This window comes from Bubalus kerabau, chromosome 9, assembly GCF_029407905.1.
Source record: "Bubalus kerabau isolate K-KA32 ecotype Philippines breed swamp buffalo chromosome 9, PCC_UOA_SB_1v2, whole genome shotgun sequence".
Taxonomy (NCBI): domain Eukaryota; kingdom Metazoa; phylum Chordata; class Mammalia; order Artiodactyla; family Bovidae; genus Bubalus; species Bubalus kerabau.
Window position 1 is genome coordinate 53,854,235 of NC_073632.1, and position 16,004 is coordinate 53,870,238.

The 16,004-nt window shown below is 37.0% G+C and overlaps 1 protein-coding gene across 35 annotated transcripts in view; it reads left to right on the top strand.

Annotated features, from left to right (window-relative positions):
- LOC129619891 (uncharacterized) overlaps window positions 1-16,004 on the top strand; it is a 684,565-nt gene that overhangs the window by 260,058 nt on the left and 408,503 nt on the right. For 7 of the 35 annotated variants that reach the window (XR_008698259.1, XR_008698260.1, XR_008698241.1 and 4 more), the window contains one exon: window positions 3,535-3,674. The exons of the other annotated variants lie outside the window; for them this stretch is intronic. The gene's annotated coding sequence lies outside the window, so the exon portion shown is untranslated. The remainder of the gene's footprint in view (window positions 1-3,534; window positions 3,675-16,004) is intronic. 35 annotated transcript variants of the gene reach the window in all.

The following is a 16,004-nucleotide window of genomic DNA, read 5'->3' on the forward strand; positions in this document are numbered from 1 at the left end:
ATGAGACAAGGTGCTCAGGGCTGTTGCACTGGGATGACCCTGAGGGATGGGATGGGGAGAGAGATGGGAGGGAGGGTCAGGATGGGGAACACATGTACACCCATGGCTGATTCGAGTGAATGTATGGCAAAAACCACCACAATATTGTAAAGTAATTAGCCTCCAATTTAAATAATTTTTTAAAAAAGTGGACAGGGGACTTGAATAGACCCTTTGCCAAAGAGGACAAACACATGGGCAACAGGCACATGAAAAGATACTCGACATCACTAGTCATCTTGGAAATGCAAATCAGAACCACAGTGAGATATCACTTCACACCTGTCAGATGGTTATTATAAAAAAGACATAAATAACAACTGTTGGCAAGGATGTGGAGAAAAGGGAACCCTTGGGCACTTCTGGTAGAAACATAAACTGAGGCAGTCACTATGGAAAACATTATGGAATTTCCTCAAAAATTAAAAATAGAACTACCATATGATCCAGCAATTCACCTTTGGGTATTTTTACAAAGAAAACAGTAACACTAATTGGAAAAGATATTTGCACCCCCTATTACAGCAGTATTTACAAAAGCTAAGATGTGGAAGCAACCTTAGTGTCCATCAGTAGATGAATAGGTAAAGAAGATATGAGGTACACACATATCTATACAAATACACTCACACCTACAACCCCCTCACACACAATGGAATATTACTCAATCATTAAAAGGAATTAAATGTTTCTGTTTGCTACAAGCAGATGGACCTAGAGGACATTATGCTAAGTAACAAAGAGTTAAGGGTAATTGTCATCTCCTTTTATTAGTTGATAAGAGTTCAATATTTGATAATCATTTTTACTTTCCCCAGTCTTTTTTCTTTTGACTATTGTTTGTATGTGCTATAATGAAATTTTCATAAATTAGTATTTTATCTAAATCACCTTTCAGTAATTTTTTTTCACTAGTTGCAGCTGGATCTGGTGTCCTTTTTCATCTCTGGCTTGATGGGTTTACCAACATGTTATTTTTTTTCTGCCCACTCATGACTTCCTTTGTGGCTTAAAATCAGTCTGGTTCTCTTAAGTAATGATAATCTTGAGAGTGCAGAGGGTGAGCAGGCTCCCATTCTGAGGGCTGACTATGTAGAAGCGTCAAATAAGTTACTCTTCATCCTGGGCTTAGCTGCAATGATAAGCAGGCTCCAGCTTTAAGTGTAGAGAATGCTTAACCCACAGTCACAGGGCCAGCCACCACATGCCACATGGCTCTCTGTGGGTCTCCAGAGATGTCTAAGTGTTCTCTGTTAGATATGAAAAGCATGTTTGGTTCTTCCTCTTGAGCATCTCTAAGGAATGCTTTTCTGCTATATCGTCATCTTTAAAATTTTTACCCATGGACTCTTGGGTACTGTTTTCCAGGTTCTCCTAAGACCAGAAAATGAAAATCTTGAGCTTGATTTTACTCTTCACCCAGGTTCGAATAGACTCTGTGTCTTTGTTTCATCATAGGGAGTCCTATTTTCTTGCCCCAGCAACTCCTCTGACAAAGAGCAATGGTTAATAATCACATTGCACTGGAGCTGAGAGAAGAGAGCTTCATGGAATCCAAGATTGCTGCTGTACCTTCAGATAGATTCCACGTATACTTGATGAACACCTGTGTTCCTTAGAATTGACCCAAGTATTCTTGCTTTATTCCTTTACTTACATGTGGAATGCTTCACTCTCATCACTTTCCCAGTCAGTAAATGTACCTATTTCTTATAAGTTCACCTTAAATAATATTTCTCCTTGAAGTGTTCCAAGTTTGCTTTTAGTTTTCTCCTGTGTATTTATTTATTCTATAATAGTTTCATATGCAGTATTCTTGCTTTCCCTTTAAACATATTTAACACAGGTTGTCCCCAGTTTAAAAATTAGGTATAGGGCAATGAGGGATACTAAATGTTCTGAAGTAATACCATGTGCAACAAAAACTTCTTCACTTTAAGGACTAATAGGATTTAGACAAATATCCTCAATGTATGTGATGAGTGGCAGGACCTGGGCTTGCATGCTGTGCAGAGCACATGCCCTGGCTCTGAGCTCCCAGCAGCAGCTGCTTTAGATTTCAAAGGCCAGTCTCTCCTAATCCTCCAAATTTTAAAGAGAATCTAGACATAGGAATTTTATGTGAGAATTCACAATTAAAAAAAAAAATACTGCAACATATTTTAAGAATTTAAAGTGTCGTGCTAACCAAATAAGTGTGTCGGTGAGTGACCAGTTAACAATTTTTGATGGGAAGCCAGCATGGACCGTAAATCTTTTCTCTTTGTGTCTCACCGCCATCCAGGCAGTAAAGCTTTTATTGATCTTACACTGTGTGTCATCACTGTATGTTTTTATACATACTCAATTTTTCTGTCTTCTTTATTAAAAGTACATATTCCTTGATGGCAGAGATGTACTCATTCTATTACCCTTTGCATTGTCTAGTTAATGCATCCTTCACAGGATAAGCTCAGTAAAATCATATTAACTCCTTTCCTCCCTCATTAAAATTACCTTTCATACACATTCAGCTAAATGCCAGGTGAAGAATCTATGTGAATAAAGTCAGTCAAAATAACATGGGAAAAAATAATAAGCTTTACCCTCAAGAGTATTTGCTTGTGAAAGACTGTTGCATTAACTTCAAGTCTGTCTAGGTGATGAATAATAGAGTAAACTGGATCTGTGTTACTTCTGTGTTTCCTGTGTTCATTTCCTATGTTCATTTCTGTGTACATGCAACTGTGTGAGCTCCTCTCTCTAGATTTCAAATTTATGTTAAAAAAAAAGGGGGGGTCGACTTGGTATTTTCTCTAGGAATTGAGAAGGAAACACAGGTAACAGACACACATTTGTTTTTGTTCTTTTTCATTCCTGTGCTGGGCTCTGCTTAGTCGCTCAGTCATGTCCAACTCTTTGCAACCTCATGGACTGCAGCCCGTCAGGCTCCTCTGTCCATGGGCATTCTCCAGGCAAGAATACTGGAGTGGGTTACCATGCCCTCCTCCAGGGGATCTTCCCAACCCAGGGACTGAACCCAGGCCTCCCTCATTGCACGGAGTTACTTTTTAAATGAAGATTTTTATCTGTTTAACATTTTTAGAGGAAATTGTGTTTTCAAATGCTTTTGGATTTGATAGTCATACTCTCTCTAACTACCTGGTTTTAAGTGCCTCCAGTACTTTTTTACGTGTAACTCAGCTTTTAAGAATACATAGAGTGATTATCACTGCGAGGGTAAAGTAAAAGTAAGGTCAAGTTTGGCATAAAGGAAAAAAGTCACCAATTTAAACAATGTTAATAATATTTATAATGTAGTGAGTACTTACTATGTCCTAGGGGCTAGCCAAATGATTATTAACTCATCTAATCTTTGACAGCAGCCATTTGAAAAAGTAATATATCTCAATTTTGCATATGAGAAAGTGAGGCATATAAGCTTAACTTGTCCAAAGATCAAGAGAGAGAGCATGTGGAGGACACAAGATTCTAATCTAGTGCATCTCTCTCCAGAGGTCTCCATGAGATATACTTATTCACACACTACAGTGTCTGCCTCTAAGAAGGATAAAGTGTTTTCAGTGTTAGAAGAAATGCACTGTGCTAACTGACATAACACTGTTATTACATCCATCAAGGAACAAGGCTCTTGGGTGAGTATTTGAGCGTAACTATTAATAAGTTCATATTGAGAATACATAGCTCATCCTCTGCAGGTGTAAAGGGGCTCCTCATCAAACAGTAGAATACAAGTCCCATAGCCTACAATGTGACTAAGACATACTGCTCTACCTACCTATTTTATTCCAGGGAATGTAAAAAAAAAAAAAAAAAAAATCACATCTCTTTAGCAAATCCTTTGAGTTAGGTAAACTTTTATCTAACTAAGAATTATAAATCTCTGTGAGACCCAAGGGTCACACTACTAATCCAATTAAAACTGTTCCCCTCTGTCCACTGGAGAAATCAGCATTGTTCTTTATGACTGAATCCTGTTCTAACTTAACAAAGAGTTTTGGTGCTCTCATTTTATTTAAATTGTTTCCTGGGCCCTTATTCCATAGTGGTATTAATAGAACTTAGAGATTCCAGCGTCTAAACATTACACTTTTCAGAAATGGAGGAAATGAAGGGCGTGGGGTGGGGGAGGTTGACAGGTGCAGATTAAGACAACAAACACGGGCAGCCTTAGAAAACAAGCTCCAGGATGTCATTTTGAAATTTTCTCACCTTCTTTCTTTCCTTTTTTTAAACTAAAAGATTGAAATCTACAAATAAGACTATGAGAAATGTGAAACCCGAGTTTTACTCTTATTAAACTTTGGAGTCTAGATTTCTATAACTCATAAAGAGACTCTGAAGTGAGTGCAATAGAGATCAACAATGATAATTTCAAGTAACACCCATGAAGAAGTGCTCAGGGAGTGAGGAATTATTTAGTGTGAAACAGAGAAGATTGGGAAATAATTTAAACATTGTTCAAAGATATGAAGAAAAATTATTCATCTCCTTCCTATTGAGAGCTAACAGCAGGAAATGGGTTTTTGCTGCTATCTGAGGAATTCATGTTATTATAGAAAATAGTTTCCTCAGGCAAAAGTTTTTAGGTATTTTTTTCAGGACTGCCTGATTGAAAGAGGTTTGTGGATCTCTCTTTTCTGAAGATCTTTAAACACAAAATGTTTCTTAATCAGTTTGGTGTTTTTTAGACATAATTCTATAAAATATGTAGGGATGAAAATAATACAATTTCCTGAATCCTTAAACCTAAAATTGGAGTCAGGATCATTTTTCTCTTGTGAAATGGTTGTGGTAAATAAAAGAATAAATATAACCAAATATATCATATTCTAATGCTTCATCTTTTGATGAAGAATATTTGCATGCATCTATATCCACAGAAATTTGTCTTAGAAATGCACATGTGAAAATTAAAATGATGAAATTGTATTAAACTGCTCAAGGGAAACCTCATGATGCATTATGTGATATAACTTGACCTTGAAAACCTAAGAAATACCCCCAAATATAATGAAGGCACTTCATTGTCAAAATAAAATGACTAAAATTTGATTTATGCAGCTCAAAAATGTTCCCTTCAGGGGGCCAGCCTGCCTACTCCCTCCCTTTTCTCTGCACACATGCTCTGCCTTGGGAATCAGCATTCAGTGACATCCTCAACCAAAGGCTCATGGATGTTCTCTGAACTGGTCCAGCTGTGGATCATGATTAGAGCTCTATCTTGATTCAGGCCGCTGGATTCAGGGGATGATTCACAAGTTATGTGTCTCAGGCAGCTTTTAAAAAGCTATTGTTGAACTGTGTTAAGGGCATTTTCTTTTTCTCTGTAGCTGTGGGATAATACTTTTTAAACAATACTTTTTAAATAGTGTGTTTAATTTTCAGCGTCATACACATGACCCAAGACTGAGGACTTTATTTTCCAGTATCAAAGGCATTGAAATCTCATTGGTTAAGACAGCTAACGTTTTAAATTTAAGGTTTATAATAATTTGGAAAAAGGGGCTGATTGAAAATTATTTTTACTTAGCAAATCTTTCCCTTAAATTGTTCTAAATTGCAGCTTGAGCTAAATTGCAGGAGGAGTGCTTAAAATACTTAAGTGAGTGTATGATTTTGAAACACTTTCAGAAACACCCACATGCTTACAATTTACATGCTAGATGGAAAGCATTTCTATTTCTTTAGATTGAGTTCCTTAGCACCTCCATAGGATTTTGTTAGCCTAGTTTGAATATTTTACTTAAAACTAATACAACTACATTCATTTAACATCTTGCCACATCTTTTCCCATGTGGCCTGAGTTGGTAAGTTTTCATCCTATTTTTATGTTGTCATACAATAAACATAGTTGATTGCTAAATTTGACCAGTCTTTTAAAGGTCCTAAAAGACAACATGTTTATACACATTATTTCCTGAAATTCCCAATTGCACTGAAATTATAGTCAAAAGCTTTTTGTTTAGACTTTCTCTGATCACATTTATTAAGTACCTGCTGTATGTTAGACATGGTGCTTGATCATGTGGGCACTAAAGGTTTTAAGGTAGATATCATCTCTGATCCCATTAAGCTTAATGGGAGATACAGCTAATGGGAGTTAAGATAAAGGTGATCAGGGGTCTAATAGAGCATGAAAGGGGATCTTGTGGGAGAAGTTCTCAGTGGTAGAAGCCACAGAAGATTTCTAAAATGAGAGAGTATCTGCAGAGAAACAGTATGCTTTATGATTGACAGGTGAGGGTGGGAAAGAGTCTACTAATCAGGAGGGATTAAATGGTCTGTGTTAAAGTCCAGTGCCTTTAGAGGATTGAAGGAAGATGAATCTGAGCAGTTTGTTGCATGGGAGAGGAAAGTGTAAATAAATGAAGTTTGAGAATTAATCAGGGGTTATTGCACAAAGGACCATGTTGGATCCTGTTAAACTCACACTTCACACTGTGAGTAATGAGGCATCCTTGAAATATTTAGAAAGGGTAAACACATAAGGAGATTTATTTATTTTTTAAATTTTTTGAAAATATTACTATATCTAATAGTGGAAAATTGGAGGCAATAAAAATGGATCTAAAAAGACTGTTAAAGGAGACTGCTGTAATGTTCTAGGCAGCTTTGGTATATTTAAATAATAACCTAGAATAATATCTCAGAGAAGGCAATGGCACCCCACTCCAATACTCTTGCCTGGAAAATCCCATGGATGGAGGAGCCTGGTGGGTTGCAGTCCAGTGGGTCACTAAGAGTCGGATACGACTGAGCGACTTCACTTTCACTTTTCACTTGCATGCATTGGAGAAGGAAATGGCAACCCACTCCAGTGTTCTTGCCTGGAGAATCCCAGGGACAGGGGAGCCTGGTGGGCTGCCGTCTATGGGGTCGCACAGAGTCGGACATGACTGAAGTGACTTAGCAGAAGCAGCAGAATAATATCTACAAGTTAGAGAGAAATAGAAAGGGAGTGAATCTGGTTTGTCGATTGATAGACTATAGGATAGTAAGGGAGAATGACAAGATGATTTTTAGGTTTTAATATATTAAGTTTTATGTAGGACTTCCCAGGCGGTGTCTGCCAATGCAGGAGACTCAATGAAATGGGAAATTGAATATATATAGATATATATAGATATAGATAGATAGATAAATAGAGAACAATGTGCTCTTCAAATGTGTATATAAAGGTCAGGAGAAAAACTTACTGATGGTCCAAATCTTGAAGTCATCAAACAGTGGTCACAACAGCCATTGAGTAGCCTACCCAGGGAGGACAGCAATAGAGCAGACCTTAAGGGTAGGCTGTTCAAGCATCAGAAAGATGAGATGCCTATACTTTATGCTGTAACTAGTCACATAAAATTCAATTCTCAGCCAATAGTTTCATATCTGTGGCTTGAGAAGTGAACAATTCATAAGAAAGTGGAAACTCAGAGTTGAACTTCTTAAAAAAGGAATTTAATAAAGAGGGATTGAGTGAAAGTCACTTAGTTTTGTCTGCCTCTTTGCAACCCCATGGACTATACAGTCCATGGAATTCTCCAGGTCAGAAAACTGGAGTGGGTAGCTGTTCACTTCTCCAGGGGATCTTCTCAATACAGGGATCAAACCCAAGTCGAGTGTTCAAATTGAAGAGGTATTTTTAAATGGGAAAGACTTGAGTCATTTTTAATATCAATAGGAAAATAGAATTATCCTCTCTGTAGTAAGGAGAAAAGATGGCTTTCATCTCAGCAGGAGGAAGATAGGAAAGAATGCGAGCAGATGCTAGTGACTATTTCCTTATTTAAATCCCTTCCCCCTTGGCATATCTAAAGTACAATTTTCTGAGGTGTTCTTTTTTATTAGTTTATTTCTTGTGTTAGTTTTGTCTATTATTGCTCCTAAGTACCTTGAAAGTTGCCAATCACAGTTTAGAGCACCTCTGAGGCCATGGATGTTGTTCAGGATTATCCCCCAAATAAGTGCTGGACAAAGGACAAATAAGTGCTAGGACAAAATATTTTATTTCTTTTCTTTCTTATAGAAAAAGAGAATATTAACAAATCATGAAAATGCAGCACCAACCAGTTTCTCTGCCATCCACAGGCCCCCTGGCTTTTTTACTTAAATATAGGTTGCATGGCCTCTCTGAGGGGAAATGAGATATGCCCTGTAATCTGTGATTAAAATAATTCAGTTTCCTTGCTTTCTATATATTTAGATATATAGATAAATATAAATAGATTAGTGAGAGATTGGTCTTTTTTATCGTAAATAAAGGTAGAGAGGGTTTTGTTCTACTTCACCAACTGTATCATTTCTGACTAGCATGAGGAATTAAAAAATCTCCCAGTCCTCCTTTCATTGGTGTTTTCTGGTCTAGCTCACAAATACCCTGTTGGGGAGTTGTGGGTGATTTCTATGTTATTTACCCAGCATATATGTAAGCAAGGCCAATTCTGAGGCTCAAGATGCTTCTTGCTAAGGGCCATTCTCCGCTTGAAAGGGCGGGACTGAACAGGCTGGATACTACTGGGCAGCGCACAGTGGCAGGGACACCTATTCACTGGGAGTGTTATCTTGATAGTCCCCCTTCAATTAAAAAAAAGTAATAATCCAAGAACAGTTATGACCAAAGGCATCCTCAGGTTTGGCAGATACTGCTTTAGTGATAGTCAACATGATGATGAACTTATATCATTTGTGGATAAATTTCTAAGGTATTTTTAAGATCTGGTAAGGCATGTTTCCTATTAACAGCTAATGTAGAATTAACTACGCTGTATGTACTCTTAACTACATACAGTGTTAAGAGTCACACCAGGTCCCACAACTGAAATATGCCAAAGCTTTTTATTTGTTTTTTCTTTCAAAAATGTAATATAGTCAAATGATATATAATGACTAAATTCAAAATATCTTTGAAGAAAGTATTTAATTTTTTTTCTCCCTGCTGCCATTCTATGTCCTCATTGTGTATGATACTATTCTGTATTTTGTTTACATCTCTGTTTTGTGTTTCATGCATAATTTTCTAAAAGTTGTGTATTTAAATGTCCATGGAATGAATTTCACAGCCAATATTTGTCATTGTCTTCCCTACTGAACCTGTGCGCTTCCCTGTCCTCTGGCTACCCAAGGGACACATATAATTAGCATACATACTTCAGGTTTCCTTTTCCATCAATGGCTAATTGGTACTTGAGTTTACTTCATGACATTTAAGAGAGAGAAGAAAGACAAAGTAGCTTGAGAAAAGTTGTATTTTATTTATACCAGATGTTATTTTCCAAATCCTCCTTTTAAATTGAGGTCAGACTATTGGAAAACGGGGTGCTGTGCACATGGATCCATCTGCACATAGACACATGCTGCTCCGTGAGTGGAATCTGGCTTAAAGGTGCTATATGACAGCTTGTATTTGCTTCCTAGTTATCCCACAGCAGGGAGATGTTTGGATCTGGAATAAGAGTTGTTAATAGACATTGTGAAAGTTGTCCATTGGCACCAAACATGTAAACATTTGGTATTGTGCAGAGTTTGGGTACATGAGACATTATTCAGAAAATTTTCCACGAGCATAACTATTTCTCTGTCTGCTTCTACAAAACAATTTTTCTTCATCCCATTTTCTCTCATGCCTCAATATAGTGAAACTCAGCGTGAGTCAAAATCACACAAGTATTCAATAACTTCTTGTCTATTCGTAAGACTGTATTTCACTCTTCTTATAGACTATGTTTTCCTTTTTCCTTAAATTCTTAAAAGAAATGGATCCCGCCATGATTCTTATTATTAATGTCTCTTTCTTATAACTAGGACTTGAGTTACCCACAGACATTGTACACTGGGATGTGTACAATGATTCATTTAACAGAGAATTCTGACCATATGATTTTTTGTGCGTGTGCCTATTTATTTCCTTTTGTCTTACTCTTTGTGAAAATTGAACAATTGCTTGTGTCCAACCCCAAAATATTGTTTCACAGGCTAATATCAGTTTGGAGAACATTGAATAATGAAGTGTTATGGATCACCCTTGGTGTTCAAAACTGCTCTCATACATCATGGTGGACTGTTCTTAAACTAGTCTTCCAGGATTCTATTAGAACATGCCACCTTACTAAAATCCTTTGCGATGAATTTGCTCTATATTACCTCCTCTCCTAGTGGTGGACATATAATTTCCTGGATGCTTTCATAAAAATCTCTCATACAAGTTATTTCCCAGGAAATCTCTCTCATCTGTCTATTATAGGTCTCAGCACATATGCACTAAGAAGACTCAGATAATTACATTTTCTATTACCACCAAAATCTTATTCTAAAAATATTTTGTGAGAATCCTTAAAATAATATATATTTATTATAAACCAATTTATATTTATTTCTTGTTGCTCCTTTTAGTTAAGTGTTTTACCTATTTATTATCAATATCACTTTTCTTTTTCTCTGTCCAAATTGAGTTTAATTCCTGGAAGAATAAAAGTCATTTGGAGTTGTGCTCTTGTGCCTTGAAGAATACACAGCATTTTAATTTCAGATAACTTTTTTTTTTTACATAGGCAAACAAACAATGAATAAACCTTGAAATTTCCCATAAATCTGTATTTTTTTTTTTTTCAAGTCACCCAGTCAAGTCTGACTCTTTGCAACTCCATGGACTATACAGTCCATGGAATTCTGCAGGCGAGAATACTGGATTGGGTAGCCTTTCCCTTCTCCAGGGGACCTTCCCAACCCAGGGGTTGAACCCAGGTCTCCGCATTGCAGGCAGATTCTTTACCAGCTGAGCCACAAGGGAAGCCCAAGAATACTGGAGTGGGTAGCCTATCCCTTCTCCAGGGGGTCTTCCCAACCCAGGAATTGAACTGGGATCTCCTGCATTGCAGGCAGATTCTTTACCAATTGAGCTATCAGGGAAGCCCATAAATCTGAATAACACCAGGAAAAACTGGAAATGAGTGTTTTTTATTTCTAATTAAATTTGGTGTTCTAAGCTTCAAATTCATGCTTTCTTCTTATTTATTTATTTATCTTACAGCCATAAGTTTCCAGGTAGGTGTCCAATTAAGTGGCAGGAGGTCCTTGGTATTGCTGTTCTGTCTAGGATCTGCTGTGTCCCACCTAGAATCATGAATCTCACTCTAATTTGGCTCTGACCACTTGTCTTTCACTGAAATGGTTCATGTTCACTCTGTTCAGCTAAATACATTTATCAAATTTTGGATCTAATCTTATTTGATTCTTAGCAGTTGTCCCCAACACTTACTACTTTTTTGAAACACATGTCCCTTGGCTCTTCTCATCTCTCTCTCTCTCTGACAACTTCTAAGTGTCCTTGGCAGCTTTCACTGAACTTTAAATCTTGGCTTTTTCAAGGTTCTATCTTAAGCTTTTGTTCTTCCTTTCTATACTCTTTCCCTTAGAGATCTCAGCTAGAACTAATGGCTTCGTTTATCATTTATGGCTAATAATTCTCAAATTTAAAATCTCTATCCCAGAGCTTTTTAAAATGATCTGTTGTACATTTATCCAACTGGATGTATCATAGCTACCTAAGGTTTCACGGGTCTTAAATAGAATACAGATTCTCTCTCCATCTCTCTCCAAGAAGATTTTTCTCCATAGTCATGAGTGGGTCCAAATTCCACCAGAAACCTGAATCATCTTTGGCTCCTTCCTCTCCATCTCCTTCCTTAACTAATCATCACCAGGTTATTTCAATTCTGTATCTAAAATATACCCAATCCAATCCACCTCTCTCCATTTCCACAGTCACTTCTTTATCCTGAGCCACCATAGTGTCTCACCTGGAATAATGCCAGACCCTTATAACTAACATTCCTGATCCTCTTTAACCGGTTCTTTGTACTGCAGTCAGTACAATTTGACTTGTAAAAAGCTTATCTCATCATGTCATCCCTATGCTTAAAAATTTGTTTAATGTCTAACCACTTACAAACTTGACCTATGCTGTGTTTAATCACTAAGTTATATCCAACTCTTTGTGACCCCATGGACTGTAGTCCGCCAGGCTTCTCTGTCCATGAGGATTTTCCAGGAAAGAATACTGAAGTGGGTTGCCATGCCCTCCTCCAGGGGATCTTCCCAACCCAGGGATCAGACCCAGGTCTCCCATATTGCAGGTGATTCCTTGACCATCTGAACCAGCAGGGAAGCCAAACTTGACCTACAGGCCATATGAGTTCTGGCCCATGCCTCTTTTCCAGCTTTTTCTCCTACCATGCCTCATCACACTCATCCGTACAACACTGTCTTTGTTTCAGTTTCCCCCACGTGACGTGCTGCTTCCCACTCCAGGGCCTTTCTTACATACTAATATCTTTGGCTATATGATCTCTCCCCTCCTATTTTTTAATACATTAATTTTCAGAGCTTGTTACATTCTTGTCACAACCCTTAATCATCCAGATTAAATCAAGTGTCTTGTTAAATGCTCTGATTAGATCTTGTTGTGGATTGAATGTTTACATCTCCCCCAAATTCCTATGCTGAAGCCCTATACCACAGTATGGCTATACTTGGAAATGGGACCATAATTTTAGATTTACCGAGGTCATGAAAGTAGGACCCTGATCCCAAGGGATTAGTCCCTATAAGAAGAGACACCAAAGAGAGAGCTCTCCTGTCCTCTTTCTCTCCCTCCTTGACTACCCCTGTCTCTTTCTTTGAGAATTTACTGGGAAAAGACCAGCTGAGGCCATGGTGAGATGACAGCCATCTGAAAGCCAGAACGAGAGCTCTTACCAGAAACCACCCTGTTGAACCTTTATCTGGGACTTCTAGCTTCCAGAAATGTAAGAAAAAAATTTCTCTGTTGTTTAAGGCAGCTAGTCTATGGTGTTTTGTTATGACTACTTGAGTGCACTAATGCAAACTTGTCCTTTCTCTTTGTAGCATTCATTATGACTCTAAATTATAAATTATTAAATTAGTCCCTTTATGACTTCCTCTCCTTAAGGAACAGTGGCCTACAGGAGGTTTAGGATTGGACTTGTGTTGTTTAGCACTTGCCTCTAGTGTCTGTCTGTGTCATGGATATGCAGTAAGAAACACAGATTGAGTGAATGTCCAGGAAGTGTGCTGAAAGGGTTAACTCTTGGAAAATCAGTAGTTCAAAAAAGATCCCAGAAAGAAGAACTTCCAATCACAGGTAAAATAACTGATGGTAGGACAATAAAAAGTGTATTTTAGTAGAGCACCTTGGATATTCATCAATAGTTCTAGTCATTGCTAAAATAAGTATATAAAGTTCAAAATCCAGCATGGTTTCATCATCTGTCAGCAGTCTTTTATCCATTCCTTTATCCTCACAACTTTCCTACAAGGCCTGTTATTTTGAAATAAATATAGAGTTATCAGCAGTGTCCAAATACTGCAACTTGAAGCTATGGCAACTTGAAACTACTACTTATCTGCCTGAATAATATTCTCCCGCCCGCTTCTATCTGGTTGACAAACTCAGCTTTAAGTCACTGGTTCTCAACTTTGGGACTTTGGAATAAGCTTCAGGAAATGTGAGTGCCATTTAAAATTATATGCTCCTTTTGTATAAATGCACAGATAAGTATTTTTGTGAGTTAGAATGAGAGAAATCTTGAAAGATATATGAAATAATTTGGGAGTCTGAAAAATAAACTCTAGGAAGAGGTAATTTTACCCCTGGTAAATTACTAATGCAGCCATTAAGGAGAAAAATGAGGAAAGCTCTGTCTTCCCCTAACGCATTACTCAGAGAAAGAACACTGCCTCGAGTGTAACCAGGACTTGAGGTTGTCACTATCTGCCCTCAAGTCCCATTTATACATTCTATTTATTGCCTCACTTCTTTTTGCCTTTATAATGCTAAATATTTTAAGGTATAAATTAGCCATTCACTGCCTTAAGCTCTTCAGAGTAGTAAAAGTTCAGTTTTAATCAAGTAAATAAATTTCTAACTCTGAAACCAGCAGCTGAATGACAGTTATACTGTTAACCAGAAATTTTTAGTCAGTGGTAAAATATTGAATGATTCAAGTAGAAAGATATATATCAAAACTACTATTGGAGCAATTAGATTTAAAATATAGTTATTTAATATCAAAGAGTATTCAAAGGCATGCATAACAGAAAAATTTACAATGATTTGATTTCTCTGGCTAAATCAGTTGTTCAAATCTCTAAGTTTTTTTTAACTTTCCCTCTTTGGCTGAATTAATACCTTTAGATTTTAAAGTTGAGCTAATACATATTATTATAAAATATAGTTAATACATATATGGATTTAAAATGAGTTAATGGAACTAAATATATCCTATTATTCATTTCAAATACATAATTATTTAAGGTAATGGATGCCTAGAAATAGAAATATATTAGGCATGGAGAAAAACCCAGCCACTCATATTATCCAAATAAAGAGTTTTATTTCCTGTAGCAGCAACTTTAAGCACCTATCAGGTACCCATTTCCCTTTTTCTTATTAAGGGAACAGTGGCTTTATTGGGGTTAGAAGGGTGGCTAGCTAAACATTACATTTTCTCATCTCGCCTACGGGTAGGGGTGAATAATGAGACATAAACAGGAGTAACTGGGAAGACTTGTGAGAGCACTCATTTGAAGGAAGCTGAGTCATCTAGGAGGATGCCCTCATTTTCCCTTTCTTTCTCCTCCTTCTTTGGAACACAAAAATGAGAGATGAGCCTTCAGCATCTTGCAACATTGGGGTAGCCTTTTGGCTTAGATGGTAAGGAATCTGCCTGCAATGCAGAAGACCTGGGTTCTATCCCTGGGTCAGGAAGATCCCCTGGAGAAGGGAATGACAACCCATTCCAGTATTCTTGCCCGGAGAATTCCTTGACAGAGGAGCTCGGTGGGCTGCAGTCCCTGGTGTCACAGAGAGTTGGACATGACTGAATGGCTAACACTTTCACACTTTCACTGAGTAAAGAAGCCATATGCTAATGATAGATACACAGAAAAAGTGAAGGATGCTGAGGAGTGCGGGAACTGACATTGTCTTTAGATTTCTCTAAGGGTAAAAAACACAGTCTTCTTAAAACTACTATTATTTTTAGTTTCTACAACCAAACATAACTCATAAGTGATGCATTTGCCAATTAAGAATATTGCTCAGTTGTAAAAAAATCAACATGGATAGTCAAGTCAAAAGTGAATAGTGGCTACCTAAATCTGAATCTTTCACTAATCTTCCTCTAAATCCTAGAAGTCAATAAGAAAAAATAAATTCTTACATTCCCATACCTCCATTGTGAGTAGAAGACAAAGAATAATGTCCCTAATTATGAAAATAAATAATTTCTAGCCAAACCTATCTTGAATTCATGGTGAAACCTTAGAATAGGTAACACAAGAGAGGATTAAGTTAAAATTACCTCCTTCAAGGAGAAATCCACCACGAGTATGAAGGTGGTAATAAAGAATTTGTAGATCAAAGTACTGACTATTAGAAAGGACATAAAATAGAGGACTTGGAGGAGCAGTGTAAGTAAAGCAACATTTTGTGGAGAGAAAATGGTAAAAAGGAAGACAAGTAGCATTTGGAGACTGAATGATAATGGGAAAAGGACATAAGAGAAAAAATTTAAGATCTTGAAAAAGAAAAGAAACCAAGCTATTTCCTAGTAACTCCCCAAAAGCTGTCTATAAAGAAACTGCATCTAATTGCATTCAAAGAAGGGGTCCCAAATTAGGATTCTTTCTTTCAGGTCCAAATTTTAATCCTATTTATGAAATGCATAGGCACAAGCAACATTTATTTATACTAAGCTTCTATCAAGCAAAAAACAGAAAATAAAAAATTTCATCTCCTATAAAATTAAATATGAAAAAAAGAAACCTCTACCAACCATTCCAAACTGATTCATATATCTTCAAACCAACAATTGAGAATAAGTAAAACAAACAAATGCATGGAAAAATATTTCATCAGAAATAAACATTAAAACAAGTGAACGGAAGAAAA